The 26,673-nt window shown below is 44.9% G+C and overlaps 1 long non-coding RNA gene across 1 annotated transcript in view; it reads left to right on the forward strand.

Moving 5' to 3' along the window:
- Positions 1 to 26,673, forward strand: part of LOC121833679 — a 103,218-nt gene that overhangs the window by 75,848 nt on the left and 697 nt on the right. The window lies entirely within an intron of this gene.

Raw genomic sequence — 26,673 nt, forward strand, 5'->3', positions numbered from 1 at the left:
TACAAAGGAACTAGACATACAAAAACGCTCATGTCTCATCGTCCAAAGTCAGTGACGGCATACTCATACAATTTCCAGCTCGCGTACTACTAATAGTTTGCTTAATTATCCTCTTATAAGGATCATTTTCTTTGCTAAGAACAGTCGTTTGCGTCCAAACTGGAACAATTACTACAAAGGCCTAGGTGTTTCACGATTTCAGAATTGACGGAACTTGACTTAACTACTCTCTTGTGTTGCAAAATCAGGTCATTTAGGCAGCGTCCGGTTTGGCCACCATATGGTTTGGCCAACAAGCCTTCATATCAGGTATTGATGTTGCAAGCTTCATGAGATTGCTAAACTTTATCTAACAACAACGGCGGTTGAGGTCGATATGAACGTTTTTCCACAAAAACAAGGTGTTTATATTGGGTCCTCACCGGAACCGTTACTTTCTAAAATCTATTTAGCAGTATTGGGCCACGATATGGATTTAAGAGTGAATTCAGTATTGCCGAACATTGTACAAATCAAGAGGTATGTAGATTATTTTTTTTTTTTGTTTTGTTTATGTGTTTGAAAGACTAGATGAGCTTATTTGGATTTCCTTTATGAAGCAACTAGCACTAGAGCTTGTCTTCACTAGTGAAATTTGTACAACTGAACGTGTTCAGTTTTTGTATTTAAAATGACGGCAAAGTTGCACCTAAGCCATTGTTGCCTTTTCAAATCTGCAACCTGAAAGCACTTAAAATAGGGGTAGTAAGGTCTCTCCTCACAAGTGCCCTAAATAAGTCTTGTAGTCATTACGTTAATAAAAGATTAAATCTCAAATGTAGAGGTTGGCCGCTTCATGCTATAACTCGACTGTCCTAATGAGTATGTCAAGGAGTGCTATTCTTAGTTTTGGGGAGATTATGGCACCGCGGAAGAAGCCTGATAAATGAGTGTGTGTTCCTTTCTTTCATTTCTTTTCTCACAATTTAGAGGCTCTGTCAATAATCTATGGTGCACACATTATTTTTAAAAATTATTTCAAACTAAGTAAGTTAGCTCCTTTTCCGCTGAATAACTTGGTTGCCAGAAAAACCACAGAGATCCAGTAACTAGTTGAAAGGTGACAGTAGTATGCGAGATTACATTGGCTTGATGGTTATCGTATGTTGGCCAAACCGTACGCTGCCTAACTGCCCGGATTTTAGAACATAAAAGAGCGGTTAAGTCAAGTCCCGCCAATTCTGAAATCGTGAAACACCTAGGCCTTTGTAATAATTGTTTCCCAGATTGGACGCAAACTACTGTCCTTAGCATAGAAAAAAATACTTATAAGAAGATAATTAGGAAAACTATTAGGATTACGCGAGCTGGAAATCGTATACGTATGCCGTCACTGACTTTGTACGATGAGACAAGGGCGCTTTTGTGTGTCCAGTTCCTTTCTGTCATGCGGCAGTGAATGTATGTTTATTCCCACTGGCTTTATGTCTTGGGATATTTGTGTGTGCTCGAAATCTTCCTCTTCGTTTTGTCCGTACAAGACCTTGAGGGTGACTCTTAAAAAGGTCATAATACGTTTTAGTAGGTTATTTGTTAGACAGGTTTAAGTTCCAAAAAGGCGGAAAATATTTCGCGCTGGACTTTGCAAGCAACCGTTCTCACGGCAAGTGAAGGACGTCACGTCAAAACATTCTCTCCCCTTCGGTTTTTTTTCGAAAACATTTCTGCACTCAACGTTCTTTCCTCCGTCTTCACGATTATTTTTTTTTACATTTATCTGCCTGATTTGCGAAAGATATGTGGGCATACAATTGGTGATACCAGCTTCTAAGTATCGCTTAAATTAAAGGGGAACCTTGCCCTCTGATCGGTAACGTGTGATTTCATGTTGCAGGTTTTAGAACACACGATCATACTGAGAAACACTCAAGACGAAAAAGAGAGATGCACAACACAACGCCGTATCTTAAGAGATTGTATTTTGTTCTCTAACTTTGTGTGCTTCGCCTCCAATGGTTTAGTGTGATCATGCATAATCCGCTCGACGGCACGTTAACTCTCAATCTAGTGATGAATGATCTTTTCAATTCAATCATTCATCTAGATAAAATCGTTTGACAACCTAGTAATCGCTATAAAATATAGCATCGCTCTGGTATGTATAGTTGCATCTTTCGTGCCGGTCCGTATGCCACCCTATCTGCTTCACTAAACTTCAACGAAGAGGGCATCCCGAAGAAAAAAAAAAAGAAAGGCAAAAAACATATGAGACCTAACGCACAACAGTGGCAGTATGCGCGTGCCGCTATCACATGGCAGGTTGCACGTATCTGTCTCGTGGTTCGTCTCATTGCCATCTCGAAGGAAGAATGCACAAACTTCGGGCACACCCGAACGAGGTTTGATAAATACGTAAATGGTCTCCGTCGCCGAGAGAGCCGATAAGAGATGGTCTTTACTTTCCCGGAGGTAACAGGTTGGACGCTCGACGCTCAACCCAAGAACATAGGCAGGATTATAAGAGCGTGACCGATGCAGGTGACTGAGCTTGCGAAAACAGCGACTGAAGCGACGGAGAAGGGTGCGCGGACACATTCATTGGCGGGGCGCAACATGGTAATCTGATGGCGGCGGCACGTTCAACTGCGGTGACTGCCGTCGAAAAATCGGGAAACGCGGTTTCCGAATGGGGAGTAGCAGTCTGTTTAGAAAATAACTAGTTAATATTATTCTCACACCTCGGAGAGGGAAAACAAGTGGGCAGCACGTGCTGGACGTGATGGGACTGAGAATTCATAGGCTGCGTTTATCATAAGAGATCCTAAAGTTACGCAACATTTTATGCATCTATATTTTTATTTTAAGCATAGGTTGGCATACACGTTCTTTTCGCATGCCTGTTCTATCTGGCGTAGCAGTGGGGTTTCAGGTGCAGTGGAGTACAGAAATATATATTTTAACGAATTTTTTTTTGTAACGAAATTCCTGAAATTGTAGAGCATTAAGGCACTGTTATGTTTCAATGTTTTGTAAATAGTTGATTACCGACAAATAATTAACCAAAAAAATATAGCAAATACTGTTTTTCACACTCCTTTTATCTGATCTTGCACGTTTATCTATACAATTCTTACGAAGAAAATTATGTTGTATATTGAATTTAGTATTCACCATTCTCGGAAGCACTGTTGTGTGTATATATATATGCCCAATATTTAATCATTCCCAGCAAAAGAAAAACACACGCACGCAAAACCGTAGCGTCATTTCTATGCGCCGATTCTTTTCTGTCAGTCATTCAATCAACAGTAGATGGCAACCCATTTTTTTTTTTCAGTCGTCCCAGTAGCCTTAACCTCGTCGGATTCCGTCCGTCGTCGCGAGCCACCCATCAAGTCCAATTCAAATCCAATCGGCGAAGCAAGCCCAACTAATCCAATCTCCCGCGCGTGTGTGTGACCCACTCCAAACACTGTCCAATCTTGGGTCGGCGGCGCCTGGCCCGCAGCGTCACCACCAAAGGCCGACTCACCACACCATCTGCTTCACCAATAGAAACAGGAGGTGTCCTGGCGTAAGCAACGGCCCTACCGTCCGAGCAGGGCATCTACGCAAGGTGGCGGCTAGATCACAGTGACAGAAAGAGAAAGAAAACGAAGAGCGAAGAAGAAAGAGTAGGTACAATATATACAGAAAGTTCGAAGTTAGGATAAGGTAGAGAAAGAGAGAGAGAGAGAGAGAGACAGGGGAGAAAAAAGAAGGATGAGGAAAGGGACGGCCGTTCCAATATGGTTTCCTTGATTGAGTCTCGAGGGATGTTGGTGGGCTTCCACCCGATGCCGCAGAAAAATGACCCGGATGTGTACTGCTGCGCCGAGCTTCTAAGTCATCCAGACAACCGAGCGGCGAACCCGCGAGCTGCCGCTTAGAGGAGCCCTCTCCTTGCTGTCGGTAGTCACTCCGCCTACGGGAAAAATCGGGGACCTAGTCCGTGGAGGCTGTGCCAAGACGCCTTTGCGGCAAGCTAGGGTCTTACGGCCAGCGTGAATTGTCCCGTTTCGAGCGCTCGGCGACGCCGCAAAATAAACGTAAAGGGAACGGTTGTAACGTAGTCGGTCGTATTCAGAACGCGGATGCCAGAACCAGTCTTAAAAGTATAATACTTTTGAAGTTCCCGAGAAAGGAGAACCGTGTTTTTCGCCGCGGGTAAATAAACTATGCATCGCAGAATGCTCGAACTCAGTGAGAATGTGGTGCTAGCGGTTGGGATAGAATGAAAACGTTTGAGAGCGTGAGGTTACCTGGATAGCATGATAATTGAGAAAAGAAGAATAAAACTTTATTGCCCTAGCACTGTCAGCGGGGTGACGGGTGCAGCCGTCTCATCCATCGCCGTCCCAGACGACGGCTGAGATCCCCTGGGAAGAAACTAACTTTCTTATGAGCCGACATCCTAAACATAATTCCATTAAAAAAAAAAAGACATTTTGGCCGCCTGTACTATCTACTGCGGTGAAACAAACTCGTCAGGAAGAAATAAAGCAACATTCTACTTCTTGCTGGCAAGTGTTTTTCACTGGTATTAATCTCACGAGAGCTCAAAACATAATTGCTTGTTTTGACGACATTAGGCGTAGGTGGACGTCGACTCAAAAAGCAATATCGTTGTTTTTTTTTCCTCTCATTTAAACGTCATCTTTTCAAACAGTTTGCCTTCTATCCCGACCGCTAGCTTCATATTCTCACGATGTTAGAGCTTTCCCCGATGCATATAGCTTACTTATCCGAAACGAAAATCACGGTTCTCTTTTCTCGGGAACTCCCCGTGCTATGTTCATAGTTGTACCGGGTGTTCGTGAGGAAAGAGGACCGTGTTTTTCGGCCCGCGTAAATGAACTAGGCTTCGCAAAAACCTCTTGAATGAAAAGATCATTGAGAATGGCGATATCGGTATATGAGCCGACTTCCACCGAAGCCTAATGTCGTTAACGTAATAATTGAGATTCTGGACGCATGTCGCATTCATACGGGTAGGAACTGAGAGAGAAGAAGAGACGGAGAGGCGCGGGCGCTGACGTCAGCGCAACGAGCTCTAGCTGGAAGGATTGGTGGTTAGACGCCAGGCTGGCTGTCTTTGTCTCTGTCTTTGTCCCGTAGATAAATTTCGTTTTTAACCATTTGATTTTTTGATCCAAGTAACGTCCTGTTCTCGGAACTTTCGCGTTCTATCCGAACCGCTAGCGTCACATTCTTACGAAGCTTGAGCTTTCTGCGATGCATACAGTTATTTTATCCGATCCGAATATCACGGTTTTCTTTTCTCAGAAGTGCCCAGTATTTCTTCGTTTGTATTACCTGTTCGACGGCGTAGTAGAGAACGCGAATTTTTTCCCACTGTTGTTTACCTAATCTTGGCGGATTTGTCTGTGCTGATCAAATGCGCTCTGAAAGCGAAATTAATTTTTGTCATTGTTATCTTGCAGTTTTCTTTTTTTTTTTTTAGATGGAAAACTTTCAAAAGGTGTAAGATGCGCTGAAGAAGAGTAATTCTACGTGAGCTCCGTAGTGCTCTCCGGACGATTTTTTTTTCTTTTTTTTTTGTCAAAGTATATTTTTTAGTCATAGATTTGAGAAAATTGATGCACTATGCTTTTGTGTGTGATAAAAATAATAAAAAAAAAACCTATTCGAGTTCTCAGCTCAATTGTATCATCGTCGGACTGTTTGCCAGATGTTTGAGTTCAAACCCAAAGTAAAAATGCGGTCGACTGTCTTTTCTTTTTTCCCGCTAGCCGCTGTGCATGCGCTGGCTCAGTAAAAAAGAGCGCTAATGCAACAATGCGTCCAGCATAAAAACAATTTTTTTTAAGTAAAATAAAATAAATTTAAAGGGAGAAGTTGTATTCAATAGGAAACACTAACATTGAAGTGGGTAATAGCCTTGTTTCAATGTGACGAATCGTCTTGGGTGATCGATACGCCCACAGGATTCCACATTAAAAAAAAAAGAATAAAGACTAGAGCAAAGGCAGGAAAAGGAAGTAATACAACGCATTCGGGTTCAATTAGAGTAATCGTTTTCGTTATTAATTCATCAGATCGAGGTGGCTGGCGCCGAACAATTACATTGAGTACGCGACGATTTGAGGCGCGCGTTTATTTCTTCTTTGCTATTTTACCGTCGACAAGAGCGCGCCGAGAGGCGGTAAAATTAATAAAGCGTCCCACAATTCGGGTGTGCCAGCTTCCCTTCCCCCCACCCCTCCTCCCTTTTTTTTCAGTTTTCTTCTTTTCTTTTTAAGGGAAATGGGGAAAAAGTAGATGTGGATGGTCCGAGGGAAAGAAATCAAACGAAATCAATATTAGCGCAAAGCAAATTCCGTGAAGCTATTTTTTTTTCCCCTTTCATTTTAATAGTTGCCAGTTTTGTACTTTTTATTGTTCTAAACGGGGCAAAAACGTTGATTGATTTGCGTCCGAGACGCCACATTATGTCTTCGGTTTTATTTTATCTTTTTTTCTCTCTTTTTTGCCGTTGTTTTGTGGAATGTCTACGTGCAAATTTGTTCGATCCATCCATCCCCCACCACCGCCACCATTAGAGGGCGGTATCTGTAGCCCCGGGAGAATCTCAATTAATGGTTCATATATTAATTAAGCTTTGTTCCTTAATTGGATAGATTGCGTCGGCGGCCATCACAATAGAGACGTCAAGCCACCCACCTATTGTTCTTATTTTTTTATATATATTCTTTATGCTCATCACTCGCAATATTTTGCTCCCTTTGCGATTAAAGTTGATAATAGTAGAGACCCGTTATTGTTAAAGAAAACACATCTTAATAAAACCTGTGGCGCGCCTGATTCCTCAAAAATATATAGTTTTTAATTCTAGAATGCATCGTATCACCGATCAGGTAGGACAAGGCGACAATAATCAAATAATGACGTGCGTTACACGTATATTGATTGTATGTTCACCGAATAGGCTTGGTTCAGAATAACACGAATTTTTTTTAGCAGTAGCACCTCAGAAAGGGGCGAGCATAACAACAATTACTGTGTTCGCTACTCTTCACATAAAAAAAAAAAAAATTCCGTTAATTTTTTTTTATTTCATTAGTTTATTTATGGCCACCATATTCTAGGTCACAACAAGTGAACACGTTAATAGGAATTAAATGGATTTGGTTACTTTATGATATAAAAAAGACCCATTGGTGTATTCTTAAGGAGTGTGTTAGCCTGGCCTTTGGAAACGCCACACTGACCCCTTCACTTCTCATGTTTTGGCTTTCTCTTTCGCTTCCCCTATTTCTTGCTGTCTCTTTTTGGCCTCGTTACGGGGTCAGGGTTAGCGTTTCCCAAAGGGGGACGTGTGTGGCGTTTCCCAACGGTCATGCTAACGCGTGCCCTTAGAATCCACGAATGGATCTTCCTGTAATTTGTTTTCACCACTCTTCTGTACTCTACTTCTCAGAGTACGTCGGTCATCCATTTCACTCGTGCAAAGAACCACATCCATATCACTCGTACAAAGAACCGCATCCATATCACTCGTGGAGGGAATTCAGCCGCCTCGGTGGCTCCGACGCAAAGCGTCGGCCTGCAGATCCTCAGGTAGCGGGTTCGAATCCCGGCCGAGGTGCCCGCAACCTGGCGGAGGTTTAATGCGGAGAAGGGGTGCCGTGTAACCGAGCTTTCGGCGGTTGCACATCAAAAAAATCCTCGTGTGGTAGAAATTAATCCTCAGTCCTCCGCTGTGGCGCGCCAGATGCCGATCTTTGGCACGTAAAACCCCCAAATTTGATTCAGAGGGAACCGCATCCATCGTTTTAACTACACACACACACACATCACAGCCCACGCATCGCTACTACGGAAACCCAGGGAGAAGAACATCCGGCGACGGCAGAGCGGCAACTTAGCACTTCCGCATTCCACTGCACCGCGGCGCCTCCTCCTCCCTGGCTTCGCGCCAGCTGTGCAACGCTCTTTCGACAAAAACGATAACGGTTTTTTTGACAAAACCCGGCGGTGTCTGTCAGTTTGTCAGCGTTAGGAAGAGAGGGATAGCGACGTCAGCGCTGCGGACCAATGGGAGAGCCGCACATGTCAACCTCCCCCCCCCCCCCTTCTCCCTCTCTCTCCGGTGCTGACAAACGAGACACCTCCGGGTTTTCGTCAAAACGAGCGTTTTAATGCTAATGCAATAAAAAAAAAATAGAAGTGTAACTTACGTCAAAGTTAGGCACGGCGACCTTCCCGCGAAGACTCTTGCAATAAAGGGTATTTCGCTACGGCCGTTTTTTAGAGCTCATGCATATGACGCGTCATTACGAGCGTTCACAAATGAGCGGCCGACAAATTGCGCAAACAAATATGCGCAAATATTCACGCGAAGCTCCGGGAAGCCCGTTCTTGTACGAGGCAGGTAAGGTCACGCATGAACGAAGACCAGGTTTTTCGTTTGTTTCTGTTCGACGACACGTCTCATTAGGAGGATCGAAACTCAGCGAATGGGAACGCGAAAGTGCACCAACAACACGTCAAAGATCGAGCCAGCGGTTAAGCTTGAGATCCTCACAATGAAAACGATCCCGAATGCTGCCGCCTTCATGTTACGGCGAAAACTTCCGCGGTCCACTAGGACTTCTATTCAATATACGTGCGACGAAACGAAAAGAGTCACCGAGATACTCTAAAAATGATCGAGTTTCTCGTTCTTTTTCCCGACTTGCGGGAAGAAGAATGTTTTGACTATTGACTACACCTAAGTTTATTATGCACTAGTCATTAGCGCCCCTCATATGATGTGCTTCTTTAACGAAACAAATATATATATATATATTCCGAACCGTTTGCAGCTTCTTTCGCGGCGTACCGCGCAGCAACGGCTCAATTGGGGCGTGCCTCTGAACCACATGTCCCCGTTCCCATGATTACGAAACACGATAAAGTGCTTTATATAATGCCTTCCACAGAACGTTCGCGTCCAGCTTGCTCGTGCGGTTCTCTCCCGGCTCGTTCCCAGCCTGCGCTAAGTTTCCCCAATTTCTTTCTCTCTCGGGAAAAATCGTACCCATTTCATTTCTACCTCATGAACGAAAACGGTAGGCGTACACTCCGCTCGTGCGCACGAAAGGCAGTCGCATTTCTTTTTTCCATCTAGTGGTTCCCGCTAGGAGACATATGCATTGGTAACGTAACGTTTTCTATCGTAACGTCGTGCACATCGCCTAACGGAGAGCTGCAGCCGATATTCATCTCCTCCCGCCCCCCCCCCCCCCCCCCGGGTTCCTTTTCTTTTCTTTTTTTGTTATCTTTGACCCGGCTAAAATTAAGTGACTGATTAATAGGCTTCCCGAAAGCGGGTGCCAGTAAATCTCCGCCTATTAGAAGTAGCTACAAGAGAAAGAAGGCCGTGGCGGCCTTTGTCTGTGCGAGGGACTGGAACAACGGACAGAACGAAAGAAAAAGAAAGAGAGAAAGAAGAAGAAAAAGTTGGCAGGATGAAGGGAGTATTCTTCAACGACCTGGAACACTCTTGGCTGCATAAACATCACACGATACCGGAAGAGCTACTGGTTTCGCAGCGCGTCTTAGAAAAATGGACCTAATTTTCCCGGCGCTTTCCTTCCGCTCGTAAATTATCCGCGTCTCGCGCTTTTCGAGCATTTTTGTCTTCCTGGCTGTGTTTTTGCGCGCCATGCACTTTGCCGGGGGATATGAGGGCAGAAGTGGGCTGCCGTCCCCCGCGTTTGTCTCTCGAAGCGTAATGTCCCGTTAAGCGGATACGGCGAGGAAAGATTGAAAATTCGCTCGGTGGGTCTCCGATGTCGTGGTCTCGCTTCGCTCAAGCTGCGGCGGCCTTCCGGAATTCTTCCCGGCTTAGCGGAGGTCGTTGGCGACGAAAAAAACAAACAAACCAATATCTCTAAATGGCCATGACGTTTGCACATCTCTTGAGTCTCGATCCCTTCGCGATTTGAGTTGATGGCGGGCAAATGCAATCGTGTGTTATACAGCGCGTCAGCGCACCCTTGTGTTGAGAAATCGTACCAGTCTATATAAGAACGTGTGCTGTCACAAGAATGTTGCCAGATTGTATGACACAATGGCGGCGTTTTTACCGAATGTTAGAGCCTGCGTCCGTCTACGCAAAGCCTTTTTTTTTTTTTTTACTGTCATGTGTGAATAAGTTACAAATCGGAACATTCCAGCGTCATCTCCCATAAGGTTTAGAGAAATTATTAGGCAAAGGAAACTATTAGTGCATGCTGAAAAGTGCAGAAACTCCAAATATTCAGTCGTAAAAATATGGTGCGCGGTCTTAATCGTGGGGAGTTTATAATTAGTGAAAATGCTTGTGGGCTGAAAATCGCCGCAGTCAAGTCTTAAACACTACAAAGGTTCACACAGCTACCATTAATGTACTGTAGATAGTTCAGTTTTTTTTTAATTTTGTGTCGGTAAAGAAGGAGGCTCTGAGCACCGCAGTTGCAAGTTTAGGTCACATTGACGCGAACGTGTATTCGTATAGGCTGGACTTCACTCGTCCATATTCGGGGTGTGGATGCGCGTACGAACACGAACAACACATATCTTGAATAGCTGCGATATACGTGTGTCGAAGGAGCCGTACCTAAAACAGAAAAACATAAATGACGAATATCCACTGTTCATGCGGACACGTGTGTGTGAACATGTTCGAACTGGACGCGCAGCGGCCAATGGGAACCTCGTTCCTTAAAACTATGACGCGCGCCAGCCAATGGGACGAAGTCAAAATCCATCAGATGTCGGCTTCACTGCGCTCCATTGGGAGCGGGGAAACTAGGTGCTGTTGGCTAGGCTTTTTGCGCGGCTTTACTCGGAGAAAGAAGATTAGGTGCCGTTTGGCGCGGCTTGAAAGCTGATGACATCGGCTCGCTCTATGGGAGCGTTAATGCTTTCGCATTAAAAAGCGCCAAAACTGGCAAGATAAATAGAGCTAATTCAAATGCTGTATTTATTGAAAACTTAGAAAACTTTTTTTTTTTAATATATGTCGCACAGGTCACACATTCTTTTTAGACTTCTTTGTTTGTTTGTCTTTTCTGCATCATGTTGCTTTTTCCTTGCAATCAGACGATCCCATTCCGTGAACAAAGAGGCGTCGCTCCGTGTCTGAAACAAGGAGGGTTTCTCTCTGCATGTGCTGGAACCCACGTTGCACCCCGGTACAAAACACCACGCTACATCTTTTTATTCGCCGTACTTGACATCGCTGTGAGTTTTTTTTTTCTCTTCGGTGTAGCTAACATCCACACAATATTGCATTGCTTCTCACACAATGCAAAGCTAGAAGGAATAGTCGCACCAACACGTCCTAAGTCACCCTCGCTAAACGCTGCCTGACCGGCCTCCTGGCCCTGCAGTTACTGGCAGCGCCACCACAGGCCCCCGCGACGAAATTGGGCCACACAACACCCAGCTCCTATGGAGAGGCCGACGCGGTCAGCACACCTCCCAGTTGTAGTGCACACCACGAGAGGTGCTGAAAGGTGGTTCCAGTCAGATGACGTTTTTTGTATGAAGAAGTGGATGTACCCTGACGTCTGACAATGAGGTATGCCGACTTTAAAGCAACGATGCAACGAGTTTTGTACTTTGCGCAAATACCCCTTAGAACGAATCCCTGATTTTAATGACCCATAAAACACACGCTGGTTTTTCAGTTAACGCAAAAGAAGTCGAAGAAAAAAATAAAGAAAAACGAGCAGCGTTCACCCCCTCAACTCGCAGCCAGAACAAGCGGCCACGTGATCTGGAGGCAATTATGTGCCGCCAATATTGATCATAGCCACGCGTTGGGGTTGGCAAAGCACAGGACACGCGCTGAGTTCCAGACATTGCTGTGGTGCGGCTATTGTCGTCATTGCGGCGATTGGACAAGAGCCATTACTCGACTGCTTGTCGAGCTATTGATTATCACGAGCCCAAATCGAGTGCTCACGCCATGCTCGGGTCCAATCTATGAACCGCATTCAAATAGCGTCATTGGAGCATACTGTAACCCCCCAGCTACGTCATTCAGTTTTGCGAAGGAAAGATTGAAAAGAAAACGCTCGCTTTTGTCCTTGAAATTACACCGTCCGCATCAAAGAATTTTCTTGGTCAGTGGCGTTGCGCGCGAGTATACTTGGGTCCCACTAGTGCCAGTAAGCTCGTGTAAAACAAAAAATATTCCGAGCGAACATCGTTGCACGGCCCCTTTAAAATTATAATCCACTCGGCTAGAAATGTATGAAGGGTGAAAAAGACACTGGACCGAAGTTAGGATTTCGCAAAATAAGGTCGCAAAAGCTTTCAACGGGACGCTACCAACTCCAAAAGCTCACTCATACATCGATTTCTCAAACAGATGGCCGAAGTTTTGGAAAAATATGGTGGGATCAAAGCGGGACTCTGACGTCACGATCTTCCTAGGATATTTGAGAATGAGGGGAAGGGACCTTGCTTCTCCCCTCCTCATTTCGGTTCACCAACTCGATGGGACGAAGCGAGGAGGAGATGGAATGGAGAATCGTGACGTCACATTTCTCGTCGGCCTCCTCGCTGCGTTCAATCGAGCATTTATTTTCCGAAAATTCGGCCATCCGTTAGAGATATTGCTGTATGAGTGGTATTTTTGGGTTCTGCTGAGTTCCGCCTATCGCTTCAGCCACGTTTTGTGAGCTCGAAATATCGGTTCAGTATATCCCTTTCAAGAATAATTCACTTTTTAGTGAAGCGTTAGAATGGTAAATCTTGTAGAAAAAGCATGAACGATATATTTTACGACGTAAGGAAAATAGAGGAAGGGATCAAGCGGCTTTCATTGACGAGGCACTAGCGGTGCAATAATAGTTATAACATGTAAAAATTAAGGCCCCAATCCACACTGTGAAGGGGGTTGTGCAGCGAAGCTGTGGTATCACTTGCAACGGTTGTCCACTGCACTATAACCTATTTTTATGGCAAACGCCACCAGTTGGTGCTCCAGTTTTTGACGTCCCAGAGAACTTCCGGTTAATAAAAATAATGAACAAAGGACACCTTAACACCGCTGCTTGAAGGTGAATGCTGAAAGAACGAAGGAGTGCGCGATGTGCTAAAATCTTTTGAGTATTCTTGTTAACCAACTTGCCTCCTCCAAGATGTAATATTGTACAGCCGTAGGCCCTGTTAAATCTCCAACTTTGTTGTCCGTGTAGCATTTATGCTCTCTAGCACTGGTGACATAGCCAAGCTCAACAGGCTTGCAAAGACGGTGCGACCGGAAGTCGCTTGGGACGAAAGTGGCAGTTCATGTTTGCAAACCGCAAAGGGTCTATACCAAATGATTGACGAAAGAAAAGTAAATGCTCTCTACCAACACTTCTTTTTATATATGAAAGACTACGCGTACTCTGCCCTTGCCGCGGCAATTTATGCAACCGCAGTCTTTACCAAGAAACGCATGCGGGGAGCGCTACGTGCTTACCATCGTTCGCACGCGCCTTATAATTTATCAAGTGGTTTTGATACTTGGTTTTTGGCAACGTCACTAAAACCACTCGGTTGGGAAACTGCCATAGAAACTGCCGTGAAAAAGTGCCACCGATCCGTACTCGAGAACCGAGCTAATGGCGATCACAACGCCGCCAATTCTCCCGCAGCGGCCACACGAGGAACTGCACGTGACTTCAATTTTGGCTTTAGTCGGCCATTTTGGCTCCGAAACAGATAAGGTGGAAGGGGTTTTAGCCTTTTAGAGATGCCACCCCTGTCTTCCAAGCGGACGCGCCGCGAATTACTACCGAAAATAAGATGCGCCTAGATCGGGACGCGCTACCTGAAATCACCGCTGAGGCATGGTTGTATAAAAACAATATTAACTGTGCTGCAAAACCTTGCAAACTAAATATTTTAGAAAACATCACGCGCCCTTCATTTTGTACTAAACTCCAATAAACTTTACTACAAAAACAGTTTTTTTCCGTTCGTTTTTACGCAAAAACATGTTTTCTAGAAGCTCAAGGTGACCACAGTACAAACAAATGATAAAGAGTGGCGCTGTTGTAGTATTTAGCTCGGTCTCGGTGGACGCCGGTGGCCCAGGTTTCAACGGTGAGTTTCCCAACTGAGGGTTCTAGTAACGTTGGTTTGTGGTTTTCTTATTGAAACAAGTGTCAAATCCACATGATAAATAATAAGGCGTTAGCGAACAGTGATAAGACGCGCGCGTGGGTTTTCTGTCGACGGACACGAAACAACCCGACCTTCGAGTCATATACAACTTCGCAGTAAAACGTGCACCGCGATTCAGGGTACACATCATAACTGTCCGTATGATTCCATAATTTCTTTTGAATTCGCGGCACTTATGGGAACTGTCTTATTTTTAAAATGAACTAATCATAGCTACGCATTCTTAATGCATTTGCGCATGGGTTTAAAGCCACGACACCTTAGAAACTACAGGAATTGGGTAGAATTGCGTGCACAGAAACTGGTTTGTTTTAATACTAATAATACTAATAATAAAATTTGATTTATTTATTGATGAATCTACATCAATAGTGACAGATGGACCAGTTGGTACTTGACTTATTTTGGCAAAATGGGCCGCAAGACAAGGACAGTGTAAGTAAGACAACACGAAGCGCTACTTTCAACTGAATGTTTATTGAGACAACACACTATTTATACACCCCCAATCGGGCTTCTGAAGCAATAATTAAAATTCCTTGTCTTTTAGGTGCACTGACGGGGCACTAATGCATTTGTCATTCCCATGCATTCTAATGTTAAATGACTCGAACATCTCTCTCGAGATTCTACTTCTCAGCTTTCTCAGAATTTTTGTTTTTTCCAGTTCCGGGGCGCAAGGGCATCTGTCGCAATGAATAGCTAAATTGCCCGAGGGGGAATTCCTTACTAATAGCGCGTGCGCTCTTGCCCTTTAATTAACACATCTGCCCGTTTGGCCCACGTACCCTTTCCCCGATGAATTTAACAAACTTCAAAGTCATTTCAGCGCTCAAGTAACTAAACTGATGATTTATGAAGCGCAACAAAAGGTTCTCGCGCGCCATACTACCTGCCATTATCACATCCCCGCTCTCGTTCAGGATGTTGAGATTGCACTAAATTTCATCATAATTACGCTTTGAAACCAGCTTTGCATCATTAACCAAATACGCCTTTTTTTTTTCTTTGTCGTAACACTTCTGTGAAAAATCCTGGCAACGAACACACCTCCCACACGAGCCTATTAAACGAGCAGCGCCACCCATTTCTCTATTTTTTTTTTTACTATTATTTACGCATTAAATATTATCAGCTCCGCTCTAAAGGTGCCGGCCACTGCCAAGTTCCCCATAATCCAGTGTCGCGGGGCAGCGGTTGCTGTTGCGTAACGAACTACCGCCAGTGCCGATAGAGTTGTTAATCCAACCTTCCCAACTATTAGCTGATAGTTGCGACGTACGGTCATACCCCGTCCCGCATTCTTTCCCCGCAAGCGCTGCTTGGCCCTAATTAATGACACGGGGGTCTCTCCGGCAGAAGGCAGCCACTGTGCTTATTAAAACTGCAAGGTTTTGTACACACACCACGCCGAAAAGCCGCAAGGGTTAATCTCCCGCACGTCGGTTCCGCGCCACATTATACTGCAGTGTCGCGCGGAAAGACGAGCGTCCAAGGATAGCACGCCGGGGGATGGGTGCCGACGTTTCTGCCGAAAGTTCGCAAGCCCGGTTTATGTAAGGGGGGGGGGGGGGGGGGAGGGGAGCGAACATTTCTTTCTGCTTTTCTTTCGGCTGGTTCGGCTTCCGATTTCCTGGATTTAAAGTTTGCCGCGGCTCGAAAGTCGTGTAGTCGCCCCTGAGCTCTGATCGTGTGGACCCGCGCAGTTAATTGGAGGTAAATATAGAACAAGTGATGTCCTTTCTTTTTAACTTTTTTTAAATCTCTCTTTTTTTTTCTTTTTGTTTAGGGAAGGGGGGGGGGGGGGGGGCGACGCGTTCTTTGCTCACCGGTCTTTTGAAAGGGTTCTTTCGGAAGCCTTCATTGAACAGGGCACTCTAATGAGCCTCTCACTTTTGAGTGTTCGGCACTCCGCTCCCAAGTTTTGCCCTCCTATTACCGGCGATGTGTTAAATATAAAGTAAGCTCTTATTTCTGGAAAAGCCTAGCGTTCTTTTTTTTATGTCTGTGCGCTGCTGATGCCTTGGATCTGCATTGTGTGAGAAAGATTAATGAACCATGGCAAATGATTTGCCTCTCGATATCGGGCAATATCTCACCTATAGCGAGAAAGCGCGAAGGAAATAAATATTAACGTGGAAAAATCAAGTTGGCGCGTATAAAAATAAATGATAGTGATGAAGAGAATCGAAGCAAATTGGCGCAAGAAAAATAAAAAAAAAAATTACGAGCTTCCTTAAATCATTTCTATCTGTCTAGGCACTCGCTTCGGCGATGCATAACGCTAGTTTTCGCTATACATCACAATCTGCTGCGTGTCGTAGTGATGCATCAGGGCACTGGGAATATTAATACGCATCAGAGCCACATACGAATCCAAATGAAGTATAGAAAGTTACTTTCCATTAGGCGTCGTGGAGTTTGTTCTCTCAAATTTTGTGGCTGTTTTTTGTTACAGAAAATAACAAAATATATTACGGATGGTGCAAACCTGGTTTTTTGAAGTTTTTTGAAGACAGCAAACCACCTAAAACTAAACCTTAAAGTTGTATTGGGTTGTTATTAATCATTGCTGTAATCTCGCAATATTTATTTCGTCACCAGCCAATCTTTACAATTTCCCTGGCCCCATCCTTCATATTACTCCGTTAGCCTATTTCTACAGACACAAACTCTGTTCACATAGTTTTTCTTTGATTACAAGGACCCATTAAACCGTCGGCTACATCTGACCGAAAACATAAATCACATTTCAGTTAAAAAATTGGTAAGGCGAAAAGTATCTGGTACGAAGAAGAGCTGCTACTTGGGCTGGAAACTGCGAAAATTGAAACGCAAAAAAAGGAAAAAAAACAAACAAGAAGACGTAAGACGCACACACCGAGCGCTACTTGCGAATACAAGTTAAGTAGGAAAGATGGAAAACACCGCCACCCTCAAGTATAACCTTTGCGATCTCGAATATCCACACGCGCCTTTTTGCAATGACTTTTTTTTTTTTCATTTTTTTTACTTATTTATTGAGCTGTTTCTGCAGCTAGCAATTAATAACGGTTGGTAACCTCCGCTGAAAAAAAAAATAGTTTTCGGTGCCTCGCGTTTAGCACCTAGTAAACGGCTGGACATCCGCTCCCATCTGAAGCCGCCTCCAACCGACCCCGGAACCTGCACACGGTGGCGCGCGTTAGCAACACGCAGTTCCGCTTCGTAGCGGGCGCGACTCCAGCCTTCTTCAAGTCGTACCATGAGCGACTTTTCCGCTATTGCGGGAGTTTTTGTGATCAAGTTACACCGAACGATTCTCCCCGTCGATTCCGCCAGCGTGTCGCAGCTCAAAAGCGATAATCATACTTTTTTTTTCTTTTTTTTTTTTTAACGATTTGAAGCGACCGTTGAGGCGAATCTCAGCGGACGGGGACGATATTGTCGAACGCTTCATTGAAGACAACGAGCAGTTTGAGAAGGGGAAAGGGAGATGAGGGGAGCCAGAAAGGGAAAGCCGGGCTTGGAAATTATAATTGGAGAGGCGCCGGCTGGCCGCTAACCGAATTACGCGATCACAAGGGGAACGAGCGGCGCCGGGACGACTGCTCGTGCAGCACGCGCTGTAGGCGTCGCTGGGTCTTAATTATGCAGCGGTCGGACTCGACTGCCCGCCACTCGCCGGTGGCGAAGATGACCTGCCCGTCCGTCGCAGCATGTTCGAGGACTTCTCGAGGGCCTTAGTTCGAGCATGTGCTGTCACTCCCTTTACACTCAGCTATCTCTTTTATTATTATTATTATTATTATTATTATTATTATTCTCATTCGCAGCGGAGATGCCGCCTAATACGGACGCATGCACAATCTCCTCCCGTGTCTTCTACGGAAGACAAAGGTTTCTGCGATGTTCTGGATGCAAACGTCGTGCGCACACAAAGTGTGCATGCTGGCCGGACAACGTCGACACATTTCTTCAGTCTGGGGTAAGCCCCTTTCTCTGTTAGAGCTGTGCGATTATGGGCAGTGCTGCGAGGCCTAACAGCGATGGCGTCGTCGGCAATCACGCCAGCAACGCTGCGGACTTTTCCCGCACCCCTGCGGCCCTCTCCTCCCGTTGACCTGCGGAGCCTGCTCCTGGATGCTGCTATGAAGTGAATTTCGTTCCTGAACGACAAGGTCGTTGCCCTCAGGGACGAAAACGCGCGCCTCCGACACGAGCAAAAGCGCGGCGCCGAGCTACAGGCGGGTGCCATGGCCGTACTACAATCTGATGGCGAATTCCAGAGGGCGTTTTGGATCGCGCCGGGATCAGTTGACCAGATCCGGAATGGAGCACACGATCCGAACGGGGTCGCGCCGCCTACGGATCCCCTGTGGCATATGACCACTGCTCCGGGATTGGCGGATGCCTTCCCGTCATTCACCTGCCCGGGAATCCCTTTTCCTCGGCCGCCGCGGTCGTTCCGAAGACGTTTTCGCAATCGCGGCGCTAACACGTGTTCAACGCACGAGCGGCAGCAATGGCTCAGGAGCTTCTAGCAAAGATTGCCGGAATGCCGGAAGCTGCTCGAGCAACTTGACGACGAACTGTCGTCAAACAGCAGCAGCAGTAAGACGGGCGGTACAGGTGGCACCTCCCGAGCGGCCATTACGAATTCTTCTGAGGCGAGATGGGCGAGATCAGGCGAGATGCCCCGCGAGAAAGGAAGTCCCTTGTGTGCGCCGAGGGCTAACCCTGCTGGTTTCCGCTTGATGCCGCCGAAATCGGCGGAGCGACTTTTCTCGGATCCAGATCGAGATCGGGAGCGGGAGCTAATCCAAAACGACCACTGGAACACGTCCGTCTCGATCCCGATCGCCCTGTGAAATACACTCTTAAAAACGCCCGTGCATATACTTTCCCGCACAACACTCGCAGAGCCAATCACCGCAACTTACGGAAGCAGCTCAGCGAATGACGATGCGGAAACATATGTTTAGACCAAAAAACGCAGTCTGAGTTGTGACATTAAGCAATGCAAGCCTGACGTTTTGCATTGTTTAATGTCTCAACTCAGACGGCGCTTTTTTGGTCTAAACATGTTTGGGCATCGTCATTCGCTGAGCTGCCTCCGTCAGTTTCGGTGATTGGCTGTCCGAGTGTTGTGCGGGAAAGTAGACGCACGGGTTTTTTTTTTTAGAGTGTAGGATCGCACCAAGAAAAGTCGATCCCGGCGCGCTCGAAAACGACCAGTGAAATTCTCCGTGAGGTCCGGGGTCTGCATGACGCACTCGGCCAGCGACGACAGCCGGACGCGCCCGATCGCCGGCGGCAGCCCGTGGATAGGGCTGCGGGGGGGTCTTTGGGAAAGACACTTATGCTGCCGCTCTACAAAGCTCTCTCCCCCAAGCTTCTCCTACGAAGGTTGTGGCGTCAGCTCTCCCTTCGGATGGCCAGAATAATGCTTCGCCGAAAGACGACGTCCCTCCCAGTGGCATCAACTCTGCACGACCGAAAGCTAGGACCCCAGCGCTTACCGGGGTGTCGGAAACCTGCATGTTGATCGTTGCCCCTCCATCAACTCGACGAAGAGCCCTGTTCGTCACCAAGCTGAACCGGGACACTAGCTGCGAAGACATCAGTTCTCATCTCCCTTCCGTCGGAGTTGAGGAGGTGCAGTGCCGGAAACTGAAGACACGCTACGACTCTTACGCCTTCTTTCGTGTGTCCGTGCCTGCCAGAGACTTTGACAAGCTCTCTGATCCCATAGTGTGGCCCAAATCCTGCCTCTTTAAGGCTTTTCGTGGCGCCCTTCGCGAAGACCTGCTCCATGCATCCGAAGCAGCCGCCGCCGCCGCCCCTTGAACATTGGCGAAACCAAGGATGAGTCACATTGATTGATTTTACCAAAACGTTCGCGGCCTGCGTACAAAAGCCGATTGCTTTTTCTCTAACGTTACCTTATCCAATTGCTCTATATTTTGTTTAACTGAAACATGGTTGTGTTCTAGCATCGGCTCCTCCGATTACTTCCCTCCTTGTTTTGAGGTGCACCGTCGCGATCGTGATTCTACCCCGTGGAGCAGAACGGGAGGTGGAGTGTTGGCCGCAGTCGACAGGCGCTACCACTCTAGGTGACGCGAAGATTTAGAGAAATTTCCCGACAGCGTATGGGTCGAGATTGAGGCTGCAAAGGGAGTACGCTTTTTAATCGGTTTATTTTACCTCCCTCCCCAGATACCGCCAGATGAATTTCATAGTTGTCTTGTTGGCATAGAGAGTACAGTGAATGACTTACAGGGATGCGAAGTCTTAATCTTGGGGTTTTTTAATGCTCTCGGAGTCAACTGGCCGCAGTTTGATGTTTTTACGGACAACTTTTACTGCAGGCAGAAAGGCATTCAGCTCATAAACTTTTCTTCTTTCTTAAATCTCACACAATACAATATTGTTCTCAATCACTAATTTAATGCTCTAGATTTATGCTTCTCAAATATGGACAGTGTGCGTGTAGCACGTGGTGAACTCCCATTAGTTCCCCTCAGGATACATATCATCCTTCACTTGACATAAAACTTTCTTTCGAAATTTCCTCTGTTCATGCTCATTCTGGTGGTTCCACGCCGCACACCTCATCTAATCTGTCAGCAGGGGACTATGTCGGGATGCATCATTACCTCACGAGTTTTCATTGGGCATTGATTTTGGAGTCGCCTGATGTAAATGACCGGGTCATGGATACCCTTCACGCGAACTGTTCGGGCGGCCATGGATACTTTTATTCCGTTAAGGACAGTTACTAACGCTCGCTTTCCTAACTGGTTTTCCAGTGAGCTAAAAACACTACTGAAAAGAAAGGACTTCTTTCACAGGAAGTTTAAGAAAAGTGGCCTTTTAGAATGCGAGGTAGAATTCAAGTGCTGCAGAAATCAACGTAAGACGGTCCTAGATCGCGACCGCCAGGCTCATCGTTGCTCAGTGGAATCATAACTTGTCAATAATCGGAAAAAATTCTGGAGGTACATTAATTCACGTTCTGGGAGGCATATCGAGTCGAAGATTGTCCTGGATAATTACAAGAGCAATTTGAAGTCCGTGCCTGAGATACTTGCCGAGCATTTTAGGTCCGTCTACAGGGATAGTACTAGGGATGCCGCGAACTTTTTTCGAATCGAAGTTTCGATGATCGAATCAAGCGGTTCGAAAGGTTCGAAAGATTTCGATTTTTCGAATTGTCTATATCGTAAAATTCGACGGAGGTCGAATTTTCGAACTTGTTAAGCTAAGAAGTTCGACGCTTTTCGAACCGTCGAACTTATTACGCTAAAAAATTCGATCTTTTTCGAACTTTCGAACTAATTGCGCTGCAAGGTTCGATGCTTGTCGAACTTTCGAACTTGACTGACCAAAAAATTCGATGAATTTCGAACTTTCGAACTTATTTATCAAGAGAATTCGAAAAGTTTCGAACTTTCGGATTCTGAAAAGTCAGAAGTTCGACAAACTTCGAACTTTTATGGTAAAAGTTCGACGTTCGTCGAACTTCGAAAGACCGGCGGACGGTTTCATTTGATTTCAAGTAGTGGGGTACATTCGTAATTTTTTTTCTCGAACTTTTACACGCGGTGCTGCGTTCCTTACGAAAGACAATGTCGTTTATTTCAATGTTCTAGCATGCTTAGGTTTAAAGAAATAAATCCCAGAAGGGGCGAGGAAGGACGACGGGTTTTTGACGATTATCGTTTGTGCCAGATTTGAAGCACGCTGCAGCCATTTATGGTAGATATGTTATACTTTTTTTTTAAGAATGATCTATGTATAGCCTAGGTAAGTGCCGTCTTAAGATGTGATTATTGTTATTCAACGCGAGTTTCGAAAAATGTCCAAACATGTATCTGCATGCAATTATAACCTAAACTTGATATTTATTTTCGTCTAAGTTGTTTGAGGTATCGCATTTAAGTTAACACCACAGACAGTACATATCATTGCCATCTGCAGAATACGAAATAATATATTTATTGTTTTTTCACGTTAAGGAATAAATTAACTCATGGGAGAAGATTTCTAATAGTGTTCAAGTTCAGCACGTCATTAAAAGAAAACTTTTTTTTTTTTTCGCTTCACGTTCCTGGGACGTGTTTCTTTTAGCCTGTACACATTTTGGTAAAAGAAACTTGTTTCGAAGTTCTGAACCTCTGAATATGCAAGAATAGAACACTTCCGACGAATTCTTGACAGTTTTTTTTTTTCTCCTGCTTTTTATTTCCGCATTTATTCTTTTTTTTTTTTTTTTGTTACAATCGGCACAGGTGTTTAGGTCGAAAAGACAGCTTTGAACTTCCGAACCACTAAGCATGTGACGAGCAGTGCCTTCTGACAACGAGTTTCTAACAATGACCGTCTACGCAACCTTTTATGCAGTAAAGAGCGACATTAGCTATACATATGCATAAATAATTTCAGATTAAAATAAGCTCGACCACGCCCTCTTTCCCCGTATTGTTTTCTTTAACAGTCCGAAATACCTGCAAGGGGGAAAAAAAGGCTAAAGCCCCCCCCCCCCCCCCCCCCCCCTCGCTACCCTCTTTCCCCCCGTTTTTCCTCTTCCGACGCCACTTGTATGGTAGAACGCTCCTCAACCTCGAGTTGTGTCGGCTTTTGTGCTTTTTGCGAGGCGATTCCTCCTTCCCAGAAAATAAACCTCCAGGACAATTATAAACTTCACCGGATCGGATTACTACCAGCGTGCAAGGGGTGGCGAGCTAGTTTGCCAGGTCGCTTCAAGGTTTTTCTGAGCCTCAACCTCCTGCTCGCCCCTGGCCGTTTCGAACTGGAAGAGTCTCGTAAAACAGTGTTCGTGCAATCACTACTGCGTGATGCAGGTTAAAGACCCCCCCCCCCCCCCCCCCCGGGGCTGGCGGTCACAATTCTGCACTGGCAAATATTCTAGCACGTCCGGGACACTCGTCGTCTCATTTAATTGCCTGACCAACTTCGCAGAATCTAGATATCACACCCTAACTTTTCTAAACTTGATTTTGAGAAAACCAGTGAGTCGTGAAAACGTTATTTGAAACTGAAACTGTGGAAAAACTTGAAAATCGGACTTCGAACTTTGAAAACTTGGATTAAAAAAAAATTCAAAATCTTCGAATTTTTTTTTTTTTTTAATTTAGCGTTAAAAGAGAATCGAAACCTTCGAACTTTTCGAACTTTATGCAAAAAGAAATTCGAAATCTTCGAATTGTTCGAACTTCATGTCTATAAAAATTCGAAGCGTTCGAAGTTTTCGAATTTTTTTACAAAGAATTTCGAAATCTTCGAATTTATCGAACCTGAAGTAAAAAAATATTCGAAATATTCGAATTCGAAATTTTAGAAACCGTGAAAGCTTCGAACTTTTCGAATTCGAAACTCCGCTGTGGACAAAAGTTGCGAATTTTTCGAAATCGAACCTCGGTCGGTACGAAAATATCGAAATTTTTCGAAATCGAACCTCAGTTCGCTTCGCAAATATCGAAACCTTTCGAAATCGAACCTAGGGTGGTTCGCGACATCCCTAGATAGTACGCAGCGTTCTACACCTGCGCTGCCTCACTCAGATGGGTTTGGTGACTTGTTAAGTTGCATTAATGTCGATCAGGAGTGCGTTCGGTCCTGCATTAAGAAAATGAGAGCAACATTATCAGTAGGGCCCGAAGGCATTCCCTCTGTGATTCTCAGAACTTATCACGACATATTCACGCCGGTACTGTGCTCTATATTTAACAACTCGTTAAGGTTGGGAACCTTTCCTGAAACATGGAAAGTCGCTGCTGTTGTACCGGTCTAAAAGTCGGGGGAAAAAGGGGATATTTGTAACTATATACCTATTTCTAAGCTCTTTGAAATGGTCGTCCATCAATTCCTGTCTTTCAAATTTTGAAACTTAGCAATGCCCAATCAGCATGGTTTTATGAGCAGTAAATCAACTACTACTAATCTTGTTAGCTTTATGTCTGCCGCATCTCGTGTGATATGCAACAGAGGTCAGTTAGACGTTGTTTACTTTGACTTAAGTAAGGCTTTTGACGTAGTCAATCACATTATTATTTTATCAAATTTTTCCTCCTATGGAGTATGTGGCTCAGTACATGACTGGCTAACAAGCTACTTGTCAGAGAGAGAGAGAGGCGTATATCCGGGTCAACAACATTAACTCTTCGTTATACAAGGCTCGCTCTGGCGTTCCTCAGGGATTTGTTTTAGGACCCCTTCTGTTCACAATTTTCGTAAACGACGTCTCTTTTGCTTTTTTTTAATTCCACATTCCTGCAATATGCTGACGATATAAAAATTTATCGAGAAATAGTTACTGAACATGATTGTGCTAAGCTCCACGAAGATGTATGTTCTTTCTACCGATGGTGCTCTGAAAACGACCTTTCTTGAACCCGTCCAAAACCAAGGTCATGACGCTCTCTCGGAAAAAAACTCACAATATTTCTTTCGCATATAATATTCAAGGAGAGACTTTGTCTCGAGTAAGTGTAATGAAAGATCTCGGAGTCATGGTTGATTCTGGGTTGCGTTTCTCTGATCACGTTGGTAAGCTGGTTAACTCGTCTTTGCGAATGTTGGGTGTTGCCTCTCGCTTAACCAGGGAGTTCCAAAACCCGACTGCTTTTATCACGTTATATTCTTCGCTATCCAGGTCGCAGTTAGAATATGCCTCAGTTGTTTGGAATGGAATTTCTAAAAGTCACTTCTTGGAGATTGAACGTCTGCAAAAAAAGTTTGTTTCTATCTTTAAACATTGCTACATAAGGGAGGATGTTCACTGTTTAGCATACGAGTCTGCGTTAGAGAGTGTTGGTTTGCTTAGCTTGCACCGGCGTCGAGAAAACGCGGACTTACTATTCTTGTTTAAAACGCTGCATGGACTCATCAATTCTCCGAGCCTGTTATCTGAACTGTGCCTTAGGGTCCCACGTGTGCCTACTCGTCTTCTGTCATCTTTTTTATGTTTCTAGACGTTTAGTCCGGTAAACCCAATTGTGAGAATGGCACAGCGTTTGTATCATTACTCGGAAAAACTTGATATTTCCCACTCTTGCTACAGGACGTTTGTCCTTTCTATTAAAAACCTGCCCGTGCAGGATGAGCATTGCTGAACGGCTCCGTCATGTCTGAATTTCGTCATCTCCATGGCCTGCTTTCTGGTGGTGCACTTGTTGTCCTTCGGTCTTGTGTTCCGTGTCTACTCTTACTGCCTCGTTTTTATTTTATTTTGCTAATTAGTCGTGCACCGCCTAGTATTTTGCTTAAAGATGTACCTTCTTTTCTGCGGAGATGTGTTTAATGTATTTTTTTTTATCCACCAGTGTACCAGCACCAAGACCTCAGGGTTGTTCGTGGGCACTGTATAATAAAGATTGATTGCACGGTATTGACGTCAAGAGTACTCTTAAAAATTCCTCTAAAAACAACAAGGCAAAATGCGTCCTTCTGCAACAGGCGTCTACTCAACCTCCACGATCCTGTGTCCAGACTTGGGCATACTTATAATTCTTCTTTTTCTGAAACACTCGACATATTTAACAATAACACGCTGCAGTTTGTAAAAACGTTAAAGGCGATCACTTAAATTTGAACTGTATGCACTAACTTGCGGCGTTCACGCCGAAATTCCCCACTTTGAATGCATTTTTTTTTTCTTTCTTTCTAGCAATTGGTGTTGGCGGTAGTACCATTAAGCTTATCGTGTGTTGTGACTTTGTGTTTACTTTTTATAATTTTTAAGTGTATTTTTCTAGGGCTTGTCCGTTGTTTGTGTTGTCCGTACTATTGCTTTATACCCTGTTCTGCCTTACATGTTAACACAGTGCACCTGTACCAAGACCGCAAGGTTGTTCCCGGGCACGAATAAAAACATTGATTGATTGATTGATTGATTGATTATTATTATTATTATTATTATTATTATTATTATTATTGGTAGTAGTAGTAGTAGTACCGTATTTATTCGAGTAATAGCCGCACTGTTTATGAAGAAAACCTGAGGGTTCGCTTTTCCGCGGAGCACGCAGATAGCCAATCACCGCGATCGACAGCATAATTCCAGCTGTTTACAGGAGAGAGATAACGTCTTCGGCGCGAAGATACCACCTGTGAAGATTGAATTTGTATGGAGAATCGTGTTCTCGATCTGGTTATTCGCTATGTTATTTATGCGCCACGCGATGATTGGCTGTATATGTGTTCTGAGGGAAAGTAGACGCAAGAGCCTTGTTCATAAATAGTGCGGCTATTACTCGAGTAAATACAGTATTTTGATTCGAGTATCTGCTGCCGAATACATTACCAAACACGATAATCGAGTCTCTCGAGCGCTAGTCATGGTGACCACGTAGTACGCTCTAAGGAAAGTCTGCGAGGTCTCTTTTCCTGCAGCACTCGGAAACAACCACTCGCGGCGAAGAGCCAAAGGGTTCCCAGCCAGTGACGGAGCTCAGGACACGATTAGGTCCGAAA

Source organism: Ixodes scapularis, unplaced genomic scaffold, assembly GCF_016920785.2.
Source record: "Ixodes scapularis isolate PalLabHiFi unplaced genomic scaffold, ASM1692078v2 PGA_scaffold9__187_contigs__length_104089568, whole genome shotgun sequence".
Classification (NCBI taxonomy): Eukaryota; Metazoa; Arthropoda; class Arachnida; order Ixodida; family Ixodidae; genus Ixodes; species Ixodes scapularis.